We start from the raw sequence: 13,948 nt of genomic DNA on the forward strand, positions 1-13,948 counted from the left end.
GCAGGCAGTGTGCAGGCAAAAAAAAAAAAAAAAAAAGAGAAAAGGTTACATTACAGAGGGGAAATGGGAAGAGAAGAGGTAAACAAATTACTGTCTTTTTAGCCAGATTTTTATTTCAAATGTTTCAAGCAGAAATCTAACCCACCAGATAGTTAACAATTCTGCGCTGAGTGCTCTCAGTAGAAATTCATACACTCATCCCTTCTATAATCCTCATTCCTGCCTTCATTTCCTCTCACCTTGACAACTGTGTATTTTCCTTCTCTCTGGCCTCTCCAAAGCCCAGCATGTGCAAACTGCTGACTTCCTTCTCATGTGTTCAAAGCAGCACTAACACATCCTCCCTATTGTCAAACAACCCCATTGGCTCCCTATTTTTATTTCAGGTTCAAGTTCAAAATTATTCTGGTTTACAAAACGTCTCTATGAATGTTTCCTAGGACAAAAATTTTCAAAAGCGTCTAAACAGATTAGGATCCTCAGTCTCACTAAAAATCAATGGAACTCAGGCTCCCAAATCACTCAAGGACTTTTGAAAATTTTACCAGATATGCTCTGTGAACTTAGCTGCCTCTCTATTTCCCTTACCTACCACCACCCTTTGCTCACTCTCTGCAAACTCCTTGGACTGTAGAGAGAGCATTCACCTCTGCAGCTCTAGCCATTCCTAACAGCCTCCTTCACACTGCCCATCTCTTTAAATAGCTGTTTGCTAACTTGTTTATACCTCTTCTTTTCTCTCTCCTGGTCCTAACGTTTAACTCTGGATATACGGAGACAATGCTTCTATAAATACTATATAAAATTAAAGTTGTAGTGTACACACACATATTGTATTAACACATTTTCAATTAATTTTTTTAAAGTAGATTTAAATATAGCGTAAACTCATGCAGCATGGATCTGTAGTTCTGACAGATTAAATCAAAAACAGAAATACTACGAACTACAAAATAACTCCTCTCAAGAATTAAATCAGCCAGTTTATCTTGGCACACAAAGTTCCCATTTCATACAAGATCCAAAGATAGCACAAAGTGTTCTGCAAGGAACCAGAGAGACAAACATAATCAATGCATTCTTTGCTACACATACACATTTTTGCATAGGTCAGTCCAGTTGTGTAACCACCACTCTTGTATGCCTTTACAAAGGACTCCATAAATTACTGCACCTCAGCACTAAATGAAAAATTTAGAAAGGGTCAGTTAACATTAGTCCCAACGTTAAAATAAATAAATGAATACAAACCTAAACATTCCCTAGTTTTACAAGAAAAAAATCAATTAAAATATTTGCTGAACACAACTTTTGGGGATTCAGACATTTCCCAAGTGCTATGCTAGAGCAGAACTGGATATTGAAACTTGCTAGAAATTAAAAGTGAAATTGACTAGTCTGTTTTTGCTGAATGAAAGGGAGATGAAACAGCAAAAGTGGGTAAAAGATACATTTTAAAGATTCTTTCATTTTTTTAGCAGCAATGCAATTGCATCAGTGCTACCAGTTTGTGTAGTGTAGACTCATCACAGGCTTTAAAAAATAAAATAAAATAAAATAAAATAAAATACCTTATGATGCTATGGTTAGATAACAGAGTGTTAAAACTGTGCCCAATACACCATTAAAAGGACTCCTGCATCTAAACTGGTGCTGAAAAACAGATCTGCCTAGTTAGTGCACAGAAGGTCTCTGGTTTCACGTAGTCACATAAGACCACTGCTAGGAGGCCGTGTGTCTGAAATAGTGTGAAAACAATTCTACATAGCACTTTCCTATACTTCACTAGTTTGGAATCTGCTTTCTTATACACACATGCAATATAGGAGCAATTTTTTACTTTTTTTGGTCATGTGTCAGTATTTTTGTCTTTCTAAAACTATTGATGGAGTTTGTAAGTCCAATAAAAGTTAGGGCTCTGTGACAAGATCAAAATTAACCTCTTTCTCTGTGCAAGTTAGCAATATGTAAAATCACCACTGGAGATCACCAAATTCGGCACCATTGATTAGCCAGCCAGCTCTTCAGAATGACCGTTCTGTGGCCCTGTTAGATCTTACCAAGTAGTAAAAACAAGGCAGCTAAAGATACCTACTGTAAATAGATGGTAGTTGGTCCAGACTAAGAAGTCTGCTGTACAAACTTATTTTAACAGAAGGAAGCACTACACTAAGAACTGCCTGTGACATTTCTGTTCTTATAACACCAAAATTTAGATGAGAGAGCTTGTTTAAAACCTGCTCAGTGCTTTCATGTTTTTTTAAATGAAGGTGAACGATACTATTTGTTGATAAAAATGTAACATTTAAATCTACAGATGCCCCATAAAAACAATGGAAGTGTCCCAAAAAGTTTCTGCCACCACTATGTGAAGGCACATGTAACAAAAAACTTCTCTTGATATCAACAGAAGGAATTTTGCTGGCAATTGTTTTGTGGGTCCAAAGCTGCTTCCAGGAAGACCATATCTGTACTGCAACCACGGTTCTGTTTGTACAAGGCTTTAGCTTTATTACAACATACTATTGTGGTCCAGTCTGCACAACAAATTGGAATAATATTTGTAACCAAGTTATGAAACACCCCATGCTGCATTTAGATTCTTCAACACAGTTAGAGCCCAATACTGTTTATAATGTGGTTTGCTTACACTTCTCAAGTGTGTGCATACAGAGGGCCTCACTAAACAGTCAAACTGAAAAATGTATCCTAGAAAGCTTTTTGGTACAATTATTGCTCATATGGCCTGTAGTATAGCCAAGGCCCAAGGTATGAACAATTATAAATACCATTACACATCAACAGCCTACTTATCTTATCAAGAATATTCCTCGGGGGGGATTTAAGGGTAAGAGACTATCTACTGATTTTTTTAATGGAATACTGGGGACAGTTTTGCATTCTTGCATTTTAAATAAGGATTCTACAGCTGTGACTGCATAACAACTAGTGGATATAAACATGACAGAGCAGAGCAGTTGGGTTATGCAGTAGAAGGAAGATTTTACCTGATTAATGAATCCATTCTCACAAAAGTCTTGCTTAAATAGCAGAGATTGTGAAATGCAACCTTTTAAAGGTTAAATAATTTAAAGAATTTTGCAACTTTTACAATTTTTCATGTCATCAGCTTGTACTATTGGACCAAAAAAATGGATGTTCACACATTGCTTCATCTTCACATCAGTTCTCCAAAATGGATCACACAATAAAGTAGCAGTTAACAAATCCTTGGAGAGCACAGGCTGTTCCACTGCACGACTGACCTCACTGCTGAAGCTACCTTTCCAGCAGTGACTGGAAGTTCTAGTTACTTGCTGCTTACATAACTAGTTAAATCAGAAACTCTTGCAATCATTTGTGCTTATGCATTTTGTCAAAAGATCATATTAGGAAACTCACACTAAGAATCTCATATAAGGTTTTCTATTTAGTAGTACTTTGATCTGCTCTTCATAATGTTAGCCAAGTGTGGAGCTTTGCTCCAACTTCAATGACTGGGGAGCTTGCATATCAGTATATTTTGTTTATAAACCCTCCTTCCACATTCTTTGCTGAGGAGTTAAAGAGTGCAGCACTGTATAGTTAAAAATATAACTTCTTTCTGTAGCTCACAAAAGCTTATGCTCAAATAAATTTGTTAGTCTCTAAGGTGCTACAAGTCCTCCTTTTCTTTTTGTGGATACAGACTAACACGGCTGCTACTCTGAAAACTAAAACTTGAAAATCACATCTACCTCTGGAAACAGTCAAAGGTAACCTCCAGAAGAAAGATCACAGAAAATAAAGAGGATTTTTCAAAATTTCTCATGCTTTGACAGCGCTAGTCTATAAGGTGCCACAGGACTCTTTGCCACTTTTACAGATCCAGACTAACACGGCTACCCCTCTGATGCTTGACAGCACTGTATGTATAGTCAGTTTTATTGTCTCAGGGATGGTCAGTGACATAACTCTCATGCATAGTTCTAGCAAGTTCATGTACACGCTCTTCCCTACTCCATGCAAAAGTTAGTAGCAGCAGCCATGAAGAGGTAGTAAGCAGGAGAGTGCACAAATAAAGGGGAATTGGGAGAGTGGGAGAGTGGATCTGAGCACGTTTGATAGCATTGCTCCTTTTAAACCCTTGCAAATATTTTTGTTTTTAATTCAGAGCATGCTATTTTTAAAAAGACGCTAGGTTAAAAAACAGTCTAGTTAAATAATTAAAAAAGAAATCCAAAATGATAGTGTCCCTTTAAACCAAACTAGGGGCTTGTCTACATGAACATTTATTTAGTTCACGGCAAGCTCAAGTGTGAATCTAACCCGCAGTCTGTGTAGACCTTACTGATGTGCACTAAAAGTTCATTAGTGAACTTTAATCTACTTGCATTTCAAAAGTGGCATAGAATAAAGTGCACTAATGAATTTTCAGTGCATATCAGCAGGATCCACATGGACAGTTAGTGTCTGGTAGGCTAGTGTGGGATAGATTCGTACCTCACTCTGAACTAAATGTTCACGTAGACAAGGCCTCAGTAAACATTTAGTCTTCTACTTCAAATTTCTATCTAACTTGGGAAAAAAGTAAACAATGCCTGGGTGAGTTATGGGGACCCCAAGTCCCTGAAAATCAAAGAAAAACCCCCCCACAATTTTAGGATATAGTTTACAAAACTGTCATAATCAAACTATACTGGGTAGAAGAACTTTGGATAGAGAAAAGCCAAGCAAGCAAGCACAAACCTACCACAATGCATTTTTAACCACAGGGCATGATGCAGAAGTAATGCTTTTGCTGTGTCCAGATATGTAAGTTGCTTGCCTGGCCTCTGGACCATACTCTCTCTCTCAAACAGGAGATCTTTTCCACAGAGAACTCAATTTTTTAAGAGTTAATAACGCCTCTCAACATAAAAATGCTTGGTACCCTTTGGTTGCGTATCCACATACAGCATCCTTCATCTCAACTATTTTTCAAAACATCCCATTATTTTCCTGAGATATGGGAAACTTTTTTCTATATTTCTGTATTTTATAGCTTAGGTTTTTCTGATTTTAGAGTAGAGCAGGACTTGTTACAAGACCTCACTATAACAATCTCATGAGTCCTTCACCGACCATGGCTACAAAGCATTACTTTGCTTTCCTGAAAGGCAGAAGTAAGACAAAGTCAGTATATTCAGGGGGATACAATTCCTGTTCATATTTTAAAATGAAAAGGAGATGATGGTGACCTGAAGCCTCGTTTCCACTTGGAATACAATGAATTAACCTGCTCAGGCATCTGTTCCAGAGTTCTGAGTCACTAAAGTATAGAAGGATCTCTCTGTGCTAGTTTCACACCACACTGAACTTGAGTATTTCTGGCCACAATTTTGCTCTCATTTGCCATTTTATGACTGGATATCTGCAAAAAAACAGACTACTGCTTTAAACAAAAATATCCCATTTTTAAAACTATTTAGCATGAGAGCAGAGTGACCTGAGAAGAAATTTGCCTGCAACATACACTTTTTGCAAGAAAAAAAAAATTACCTCGAAAATTAAGATTAACTGCTTTGTGCCCAAATCCTGCTGAGACAGAAAGGAAATTGAACTTTAATGCACTTCAAATACCAATATCCTGTTTGGGTGCCAAAACCAAAACACAAGGCAGTCTGCACTCTAAGCCTTCTGTCCAACGGCGGTGCTCAAGGAAACAGCTTAACTGTCACTGTATGGCATTTTAGTGTCTTTTACTCAGGCCTGATCTATACTAAAAAGTTACCCAGCTATGGTCGCTCAGAGGTGTGAAAAATCCACATCCCGAGGGACATAGTTAAGCCGACCTAACCCCTGGGGTAGACAGCGTTGGGTTGATAAAAGAATTCTTCCATTCACTTAGCTACTGCCTCTCGGGGACATGTATTACAAATGCAGCTGGGAGCTGCAGCACTGCGGCTGTGCCGCTGAAGCGTTGCAAGTGTAGACAAGCTTCTCACTTGCATCAATGAATGTATGAAAAGACTGCATGAACTAGCGAGAATGTAAGATTAACCAGCACTGTACATGAGCCAGAGTTAGTTAATGAATTGCAATTATCTCCCTGAAAAACAGAAGTGACATTTCAGGAATTCAGGAAGCTACATTCACAAAAAACTGCCACACATTAAATATGGTAAAAAGAAAAGGAGGACTTGTGGCACCTTAGAGACTAACAAATTTATCTGAGCATAAGCCTTTGTGAGCTACAGCTCACTTCATCGGATGCATCCGATGAAGTGAGCTGTAGCTCACGAAAGCTCACGAAAGCTTATGCTCAAATAAATTTGTTTGTCTCTAAGGTGCCACAAGTACTCCTTTTCTTTTTGCGAATACAGACTAACACAGCTGCTACTCTGAAACCTGTCATTAAATATGGTGGTAACTATAATGTCCTACCTGTTTCTGCAATCTAATCGGAGTCCTCCCAAAGTACCCAAGCGAGTTGCAGAGGATTTTCCCCCTCGGCAGTGGTGAGCTTAGTTGTTTGGTTAGTTCTCATGTTGTCACTTGGACAACACAGAGGCCAGCAAATATGTTATGTGCCTCCATGATGTTCTGTCCTGTGCCAAATCTGGTGTGTTATGGGGTGGGATGCCTATGAGGAACAGCTGTCTGTTGGCACTATCCAGTCATCCTGTTTTAGGATTCCAAGGGTGTCTTTTCCATCCTGCTTTCACTGGATCCAAGTTGAAGATGATTCTTGCAGAAAAGCTGGTACACATTTGGAGCAGATGACAATACTCTTTAGAGAACACTGGGTGACCATTTGAGAGAGTGAGAGGCGTTTAATTAGGAAGTGGATCTCTTCCACTCAACTTTAATACGTGCTGAGGGCTACTGCAATTTGGTCACTCACAGAAGGTTTGACAGTAAATGTCACGTGACTGAATTCTGAATCCTATGTGTAGGCTTGGAAGGATTAGATTTTTATTGGTAAATATTGATAAACATCAACTTGAACACATATACACAAAACATTAAGAAATATTTCCATTGATAATAATCAAAATTTACAGAGTAGGAACAATGCTGCTGCTTGAGAATTTCTTAGAGTTTGATTTAAGGCTATTTACTTTGTATATTTTTACATATATGATGCTGACAGTTTGTGTTTTAACAGTTATAAAGCTTAACTTTTTGCATATCAACATCTGTCATTAAATAATGATTGTCTAGCCCCTCATTATTTCCTGCAACTGTGAAAATTTAAATCAATAGACATTAAAAAAAAGCTTTAAAATAAACATCATCTATCAAAATACTAAAAAAATAAAAATTTAATTCTGAAAAGCTTACCTGTGGGACAGACACCAGCAACAGATTAGCCCAATTTTTCTGGATGTGACTTTTTACAAAAAATATTATTTCAAGTAGCTGGCAGTGAGAAATCATTGGCCAATATGGGTTCTAATTTGTAGTCACCGTTTAGTGGTTTTCAGACCAGGATCGCCGAGATGTCATAGACCAGACCAAAAACAAAAAAGTGAGGGCCAAGTTTTACTAATGTTAAAACAACTGAGTAAAATCCAAAGGATATATTCACACAACAGCCTGCCAGTCAATATCATTCCAAAGAATCTGGATCCCTGGGTCACATCATCATTCTAATGGATCTGGCCAGAGTCTGGATTCCAGGGTCACATGTGAACTGGTATTTGCTACATGTCAGCAGCTGGCTTTGCTTGTCAAGTATGTTTTACAGGTGTCTGATGTTAGTGAGACGAGTGATTGGAAATGAAGGCAAAGTTATATGACAATACTTCCAGCTATGGAGAGAGTTAATGTGTCAGGGACATTCTCCTCAGCCTAGCCAGCCACACTTAGTTCCTTAATTCGTGTGGACTTGGAGCAAGGCAAATATAACGCCCAGAGCAGCAGCAAGCAGACACAAATCCAAGTCTTATGCTAGGCAAAAGTCTTAGTCAAGAAGTTTCTCCTCAGGTAGGAACAATGATGAGCGGACTCCGGCCCAGAGGAAGAGGAGGAGTAAAGGAGGAGGGTTTTATTTCTGGGATCATTTAGGCCAATGGGAACGAGAAGGTAACGAATATGCTAGGCTAGCGAAGAAACCGATCTAGAGACGGACAGGAAATATGTTCTTGCCAGGAATAAAAGGGAGGCTGCTGTTACACTTTCACCCTTCAGCTGACAGACCCTTCAGACTGAGAGTAACTCAACAATGAGAGTTCAAACTGCCGAAGCAGGAAGGTTACACAATGCAAAAGCACGAAGTGGTACAAACAGAGAGGCTGATGCATGCGGAGGCTACTTTGTGTCGTGAAGCCTCACTTTCATCTTTAGGAATGATCACAAAGAGGTACGCTACAAGTACAAGCCTTCCTACGTTTTGACAGTCTGCACCTCTCCCCTTTGCATCGCCTTGATGCCATGATTATTTCTGAGATCTGAGAGGAGATTCAGGAGGTGCGCAGTTAGGCAAGGCAGACACTTCTTTCCCAATCAGGATTTTTTGCCATCTCTATAGGAGAACGCACCTGCACATGGCTTTATAACTAGGAACTCATTGCAGACACCCCAGATTTCTGCATTAAAAATATAAACCTTAAAATAACAAGCAAATTTCAGAACACCTTCAAGTTCTTTAATATTACCAACATATTAGTAGTGAAAGACCAAATTCTGACTCAAGCGTCTAAAAGAGTTTAAACTTTTTCAGGTCAAATGCTGAGATCTTAGTCATTCCTTACTTGGCCTACTTATTTAAGTGACAGTTTTCCTGGGTAAGGACTTAGCTATCAAATTTGACCCTGATATGACTAATAACATACAAGATAATCTTCCGCTTTCAGAAGCAAGTAAATTAGAGAAATAATACCTACCTTTGTCCTCTAAGACAAGTCACAAAACCAAACCAAATCAATCTATGTTTTGAAAATTATCACTGGAGAGCAATAAAATATTCCAATTAAAATTAGTTTGGCAGTCTCTGGGAAGCTGTAGTTCATGTCACAAAAGCAGATATTTGCACGCCCAACTCACCAAAGGAAAAAGGAAACAGGGAGGCCAAAAGAAACGCTTTAAAGACACCCTCAAGGTATACATCAAGAGATGTGGCATCGACACCACACACTGGGAGACAGCAGCCCAGGATAGGTATAACTGGCAAAGACTTGTCAGAGAGGGAACGTCCACTTTTGAGGAAAATTGCCTTGCCCTGGTCGCAGAAAAACGCCAGAAAAGAAAGACAACTGTCACGTAGCAATCGCATCTTAGCCCTGTCTTCCAACACCACCTCTGTCAACAAGCCTGTGGCTTAAGGATCAGACTCCTCAGTCACCAAAGGACCCATGAAAAATAAAACCTGTGAAAGAGATCATCCTCGTCCTTGAGGGATTGCTGATGACTCTCATTGTTAAAAATGTATCCCTTACTTCCAGTCTGAATTTGTCTAGCCACTGGATCCTTTATACCTTTCTCTGATACAGTGAACATCCCATTATTAAGTATTTATTCCCCATGTAGGTACATACAGAATAATCAAGTCAACCCTAAATATTTTCCTTGTTAACCTAGACACACTGACATCTTTAATAATCTATCACTGTAAGGAATGTTTTCTAATCCTTTAATCATTCTCATGGCTCTTCCCTGAGCCCTCTCCAATTTACAAACATCCTTCTTGAACCGTGGGCAGCGGAACTGGACCCAATATTCCAACAGTGGTCACACCAACTCCAAATACAGAGTTAAGGAGTTTGGGTTTGGTTTGATTTTAGTGACATAGTGGCACAAGATCCCTCAGCAGGGGTCTCATGGCACATGTCTTTAATTTCCAAGAGTGGTAACTGATCCACATTCTTGGGACTCTGATAAATCTCTGTAGATACCTTACACACATTTCCTTCCTTTTCTCCAACAAAATGTTTCCCTGCCAAACTACCATCTCTCCTTTGGAATCAGGTCCAGGATACTAAAATCCATTAGTTCTGCCCTTTTATTCACAACTACTGTTAATGCGAAATTAATCAGAATAATAGCCAGCAGCCAAATTAATCGAAATAATAGCCATACTCTTGGTGCAAGTTATTTACTGGGAAATAAAGTGGAATTATGTAGCAAAATCACTTTCACCACATGGTACAGAATATTTTCTGTGTGCTCCTGTATTCTGTACTTGCTCAAGAGTCCTTGACCCTTTCTCTAGGATTTGAAAGGCATAAGCCATCTACCTCCTGAAGACAGAGAAGATTCTACCATGGAGGAGTCAATCAATGGCCTGCTTAACACATGGAAGCACAGAAAGTCTTAGAGGACTCATGCAATTCCCAGGAGTATGGATCCAATTATAATTGCTTTTACCTTTGCACCATGTTATCACAGTAGTGGAAGTAGCATCAAGTGGTATTTTACAAAGTCAAAAACCTCATGGCAACATGAAGTACTGATGATTTGAATAATTTCACACACAGTGGTGCAATATGTCAATCTCTGAGTGGGGTCTCACCATTTCTTCGAAGAAAGTAAATATGTCTCATATGCAATGCAGCATGAAGTGTAAGTACACAAATAGTTTAAGAATTCTCAAGCGTTCAACTGCACATTTAACAAAGAAAAAGAGTCCAAAGCAGTTTTTGAGAGTTGTTTATAAAACAATCTGTTCCAAGATCATAATACAATAAGGAGCACTCTGAGATAGATGCACTGCAAGAAGAGAGTAGACAGTAACCCTTCAAAACATTACTTCAAATAGCAAGTCCTATTTTCTCAAAACCTTGTTTTTTTCAAATCTAAAAAAAAGAGAAACGTTTTAGAAGATGTTAAGCCACGTATGTGGTGGCTGAATCAAAGTATTCATGCTTTTACACATATTACAAAATTCACTTGTGAGTCCACTGTCATTTTCAGAGATCAGAAAGGGTGTAGACTAATCGACAAACTCTCCTTGTATAAACTGCACAACATTAATGACTTCAGTGGAAGTTGCTCGGATGTATCTGAGGGGAGATTTTAGTCCCAAGTGTATAGGCTAAGCAATACACCAAAAGGACAAGGCAACTGGATGACTACAGAGCACTAAAAGATAATACAGAACACACCCCAACAGGAACAGAAAGAGCATGAGTGATTAAATAAAAGCACACAAAACATTACTTCAAGAAAATCCAAAATCTTCTGAAGTATTGTTTCAATTGTGATTAGCCAAAAAGTAAAACAAAAACTAATATGAATGACTTTTACTCTTAGATGACAAGTAACCAGAAACAGTTAATTAATCTAAGTAACCCAAGAGTCTGATAAATATGATCAAAAACAGTATAGACTTCTCAAGTGAAGAAATATATTGTGCATCAGTTTTCACACACACCGCCAAGGCCCTGTCTACATTACAGTAATAACCAAGACATAGAATCTGGCTCAAGCACAGTTAGGGTGACCAGACAGCAATGTGAAAAATCAGGACAGGGGATGGGGGGGTAATAGGAGCCAATATAAGAAAAAGACCCCAAAAATTGGGACTGTCCCTATAAAATCAGGACATCTAATCACCCGAAGCACAGTTCCGCTTTGTAGTGTAGATGGGAACCATAACAATATTCCATAATTGGACTTAACAGTTGTGGTCCCACCCATACTTCAGTTTTGAACAAAACAAGACCACAGGACAGCTTTCTTGTAGCCAGTTGACAAATTATAACCACAGTGTAAATGGGCTTTAATTGTTCTTTATACTATCAGTATGGAGCAATTATCTTTTCTAAGTGGGAAAAAAATGTGAATTGATATTAATCTAAGATGCAGTATATAAGGAAATACAAGAAAGTTATCTCAAGAAAGCATCATATAAGATTAAGTATCACTGATAACATTTTCTAAATTTAACAAAATGTGAAAGAGGAAAATCATCATCCATTTGACAAAAAGCTAAGATATGCAACTTTGCTCCTCAAACAAACCCCCCCCCCAACAAACTTAAGTATATTTAAACATACACAAACTATTGAAAGGTTTCAATATACCACTTAATGATTGGAACTTTTAACACTTCGCTGCCAACTAAGTTGGAACACCTGATTTTGTGAAATCAACTCCCCTGGTCTCAATTTTTTTTATGTTGTCTCATCCGTTCCTTTTAGTAAGTTATAAAATCACCATGTTCATAGTTACAGGTACATATCAAGCTGTATCAATGGATCAACTGAGGCGCTTATTTAATAAAACTTTTAACTTGATAGAATTCAGAAGAAATAGTTTACAACCAAAATATGCATTACAGGGGGAAACAACTTGAGAGCGAGCCTATCAGCATTAAGGAGATACAAGAAGTTACATTAATATACTCACTAAAAATCCTAACTCTGCTCCATGAGGAATATTACCTAAAAATAAGTCACTTTCCAAATCTAAGAGTTCCTTCTGATTTTGACATAGAACATTAGACTACAGTAGAGATACTGCATGTGATGTAATTAAAGACCATAGAAATTTTTCTGCATGGAGGTCAAAGCTTCAGCTTTAAGGAAGTAATGGTTATCTCTTAAGTGCTTGGTTCCTGAAAACTGTATGCTGCAGGACTGGGTGAAAATCTGTACTACAGGAGGAATTCTTGAGAAACTGAGTGAAATCTGCTCATGAGAATTTTTAAACCTTTGCACAGTTTGAGGCCACCTAACAATGTTTCTAAGTAGTTAAGGAATAATTTATACTAGGTACCAGAAAATGTTAAAATAGGAGTTAAATCCCAAACAGGCTGCAGAGTAATTAAAGGAGAAAACTATAAAAAATCCAAAAAAACTGATTTTCAATTGATCTCAAGCCTGGGATCTGGAACGGTTACAATCGAAACCTTGAGTCTTACAACATCCAAATTTAAGCTACAGGTTTTTCTTCAGAAGTAGCTTTCTCCTACAAAGAAGCTGCTGAAGAAACGTTAAATTCTTTTCCTTATACTGCGAACTGGAGAGATCCACAATGAATACTGCATATTCAGACAGCACATTTTGGAGGTACTATATATTTATTGAAAGGTTCAGTATACATCCAGAGCCTCTAAAAAATGTGGGCACAATAAATCAAGAACTTAATGTCAGAAGGGGGCATATTCTAAGGCCTGCCTGGCCCCCCTCTCTTCCCCAGATCTAGCACAGGCTGCCTTTGACAGTGAGACCAACAACCTGACCTCCCCCTTTCCATATGGAGGCCCGACGACAGTGAGGAAGAGCCGGAAGGAGGCTGATCTAAGCCCACATTCCCTGGTGCTCCCTCTCCTCTCAGCAGCAACTCCAGAAAAGACCAGGCAGAAAGACTAGGGTCTCCCAGGCTCCTCCCCATGATCATCTTCACAGCCTGGTAGACCCTGGGTGCCACAGGAATCATTCAGTTTTGAAATCTCAGCTCTGCATTCTATATTTAATTCCCTGATCTGTCTCCCCCTTACCCGCCAAAACTCCTTGGATACCCAACCTCCTTCTCCATGTTCACCCACCTTTCTCAGTCCTTTCCTTCCCTTTTACAAAATACACCAGCTTTTAATTCCCAGGCTACGGAGTGACCATTTTCAAGAGTGCGTGCAGGAGTGGGTCTTCAGTTTTCAAACAGGAATCCCCAGATGGGATGACAAAGTTGATTTAGAAAGGAGGAGGGTATTTGGAACTTCATTCCTATTGAAGAATTTTATGCTGCTGCCCATCACCCTAGTATGAGCATCTTTCTTATAAAATCAATAATGAAGTCCCTACTAGACTTCACAGAGTCTCTGTCTCTCCTCCATTTTAGGGGTAAAAAAACTGCTTTTTTCCTCATAAGAGGATTTTTAAAATGAGGACTGTAGGAGAACGATTATGAAGGGCAAGGTTTCATTTCTCTATTTAAATCAACATAGATATTAGGGAAGGAAGCGTCTGCTGATAATGGGCTAACCATGTTCTGCCTATTTATTTATAATTAGCGTACTATCTGAGTGCCCTTAGGAATCCAGGAC

The 13,948-nt window shown here is 38.6% G+C and overlaps 1 protein-coding gene across 1 annotated transcript in view; it reads right to left on the minus strand.

Annotated features, from left to right (window-relative positions):
• Positions 1-13,948, minus strand: part of RYBP (RING1 and YY1 binding protein) — a 71,153-nt gene that overhangs the window by 10,798 nt on the left and 46,407 nt on the right. The gene's annotated exons all lie outside the window — the stretch shown is intronic.

This window comes from Lepidochelys kempii, chromosome 7 (assembly GCF_965140285.1).
Source record: "Lepidochelys kempii isolate rLepKem1 chromosome 7, rLepKem1.hap1, whole genome shotgun sequence".
In the NCBI taxonomy this organism is placed as follows: domain Eukaryota; kingdom Metazoa; phylum Chordata; order Testudines; family Cheloniidae; genus Lepidochelys; species Lepidochelys kempii.